Genomic DNA, 3292 nt, shown 5'->3' with positions numbered 1-3292 from the left:
TAATAACCAAAACTTATATGTGTACGTATATTAATTCTTTTTCTTAGGAAAAATGTTTTTAACATAATTCAAATTCTGACTGCTCAATCTTGTTTAATTTTTCATTTGTAAAATATGACTGGAATACACAATTTCAATGATTCAAAGAGAGAGAAAGAAATACAATCAAAGACTTTCTCTCTTATTGCAACTGAAATACATTTTCAGTTATGGTTTGTTACGGGATGTAACATAAATAATTATTTTATTAAACCTTTAAGTTTTATTTAACAGGATTGTAGGGGAATAAACGAAGAAAAAGCAAATAAGACATAAGATATTTTTGTAAAGTGAAATGGTATTGTAAAATAATGTGCTGCTAGTTACGATTAGCGTTGTAAACAAAATTTGACTCAAGCAGTGGCTCTGAACGCATGTGAGTGACGCTGTTCATAAAGTTGTTTGTTCCTCTCTAATTGCGGCTTGCCAGATTTATTTGGTTAATTCCACTATCGCATCTTCATTTCTGACCTTCTTTGGAAGTTGTGATCCCGACGAATTACCTTCAGGGATCTGGGAAGAGTGAAGAAAAACCATGAGAGATTGGGAGAGAATGAGCGTCCTAGCCTTCTCGCAGTAAGTTTACCAGAGCTCCATGCTTTATGAACTATTCTTTTTGTTTTAAAATTGTAAACTTATACTATGGATTGAAAAGTGAGTAAAATATAAATTCATTTCTGCTTAATTTCGGAAGAACTTAAGAGTTTTTGTTTCAATTTACAAGTTCTTTTTTTGATACAATAATTATTTAAGCATTTCTTTTGAGATTAAGATTAAAAATTTTTACGTTAGTTTGTGTTTTTCTTTGGTTGTAAACGTTTGATTTTTCATGGCATTTTCAAAACTAACCAGTAAGTCAAAAATAAAATTTGTAACTAATTTTGGTTTTGTGTAACAATTTAATACCTCTATGTAGCAGCACATAATATTAAATTTTTTATCTTTTCCTTTTTTATCACAGGGTTCGTCATTACCTCAAAATCAATCGTGTGGCACCAACAATTATTATTATTACTTCTAATTCCGCGTAATTAGAAAATTTATTTCAGTTTTCTTGGAACTTTTAGCTTTCTTTGAGAAATTTTGATTAAATGGGTTAAGTACTTATTTCTGGTAATTTTTGACTCCATGCACATGTACGAATTAAACCGCGCCAGTCACCACTGAATCCAGCCGCGGCACCCTTTCAAGTGTGCACAAAAAAAATTTAGTGTTATAAGTTGGACTAAGGAAATTAAGGAAGGAGATTCTTATAAAGTTGTAGACTCTATTAAGAGTTAAGTTATTAAAAACTCTAAAGTTGGGTCCGCAGTGCTGGATAATACCTTTGATTTTATCCGTTATAGCCCGCATGTATATTGTATCCCTGAGTGGTTTCGGGCTTTCATCCATCATCAGAGATGGATAAATCAGTTTGGAGCAGAGATTTCAACTTCACTTTTTTCTGATGATGGATGGAATTCCGAAACTCGTCAGGGATGCAAGAAATATTTACAATCTCTAGTTTGCTTGTTCTGGAACATTCTGACCGGATTTTCTTCAGATATAAAGAATCAGTTTTGTGTAAAGAATGTTGATGGTACGCTTGACTTCAACAGCCTGATACTCTCAATCGAGATGTAGTCTGACCATCTTAAACAGGAAACACACTTCATGCTGCATTAGCCAATGTTTGTTTTTATATTATTAACTGAACTCCAGCCTGGCACTCCCTTGTTTGTTGCTAGATGTACCTAAATCAATAAAGGTCCTTGTAAGGCAGTGTACTCGTAGATTACATCTCACAAAGGCATGAAAAAATAGAAAAAGAAATGAATCCTACGAAATAAGTATATTACATGTATTGACTAGAGAAATACATTTACAATGTACAGGCAATGAGTAGAATAAGCATTATTTATTATTTTATTATTATTAATTATATTATTTTTATTATTCTTTTTTTCAGATTTTACACCAACAATTTTTATCAGTACCACACAAGAGTCAAGATTAGGGATCTAGGTTTAAGTCAGATTTAAAATGGATGATTTTTGGAGTGGTGGTTTTCAGGCATTTGGAGCAGAGGCCTCAGGTTTCCGCAGAGACAACATTTTGAAACTCCGGCAAATCTTGGTTTTTGAACCAATCGTTTTCCTAATTACTCTTCGTTTAGAACTTAAGCACAGCAATACAATCATGGGTCAAAATTGACTCTAAACCTTCATCTTGGGGTGAAACAAAAGTTTGAGCGTTTTTTTCTTCACTTAGGTGGTGGATCCGGCAAGTTGAACTGCAACCTTGTTGGTGTCTTTGTGATCAGTTTCTGATTTATTACCAATTTCAAGAGAATGAATTAAAAAGTTTGTTAAGAGAAATTTTACCTCTACTTCAGTCACGTTGACTAACTGAATGAGGGAGATTAAATTGTATCAATAAATTGAATAAAAAGAAAGGAAATACTTATAATCCACATTCATTATATGGGAAAAACTAAATAGCAGTAGTAATAAGATTAAAGAAAACAACTTTTCGGTATAAGTACTAAGTTTATACTGAAAACACACTTATCTACAGTTTATATATGTAGAAAGAACGATAGATAAGTAAATAATAAAATGAGAGATAAATAACTAAACAAAATGACGTAAAAATAATGAGCCTATATTGAATAAGTATTTCTTTAAAATTTGGTTGGAAGAAATAAACTTTCCAACAAGCTGATGTGGTCTACTATGTAGTGCGGGTGTACTGATTATCCCACACTTCAGGGAAAGGTCTTTAATCCTGTGTTAAAAATTTTATTCATGGAGTCGGGAAGTCCGTTCTCACAAACCATCATTCAGAAAATACAACAGACTTTCAGTGCAATCCAAGGTTGACATTTGACGTAGGAAGAACAGCTGAAGTTATGAAGAATTACTTCTGAATATTGAAGCCACAGCCATTAAGTTAGATCAGATGATTAATGAAGAAAAAACTAATATATCTATTACCGATCCAACACTGAAAGTGCCACTTCGTCTGAAAACTTCGGCGGATTCATGGACTGGAGATAGAATCACATCTGTCTTTCAACATAAAATAAGACCACGAAATACTATTTGCAATAGAAATGGAGGAGTGAGAAAATTAGCAACATCGAGATAAAGAAGAGGATGGCAGAATAACTAGAACTCTCTATACCTAAACTTTTCTTTAAGCAGATTTTCTAGATTTGCATTGGGCTGTTGGACATCGAATAGCCAGAAATACATCAGGTGACCACATGACA

At 32.7% G+C, this 3292-nt stretch overlaps 1 long non-coding RNA gene across 1 annotated transcript; it reads left to right on the top strand.

The window, feature by feature from the left end:
• Window positions 1–475: 475 nt before the first annotated feature.
• Window positions 476–2105, top strand: LOC141459205 (uncharacterized). Its single transcript, XR_012461419.1, has 2 exons — window positions 476–615; window positions 1988–2105. It is a non-coding gene; the product is annotated as an uncharacterized lncRNA (long non-coding RNA).
• The last annotated feature ends 1187 nt before the right edge of the window (window positions 2106–3292 follow it).

This window comes from Rhodnius prolixus, unplaced genomic scaffold, assembly GCF_049639745.1.
Source record: "Rhodnius prolixus isolate KJV_2025 unplaced genomic scaffold, Rpr scaffold_11, whole genome shotgun sequence".
NCBI classification, from domain to species: Eukaryota; Metazoa; Arthropoda; class Insecta; order Hemiptera; family Reduviidae; genus Rhodnius; species Rhodnius prolixus.
This window is presented reverse-complemented; position numbering and strand designations above follow the sequence as displayed.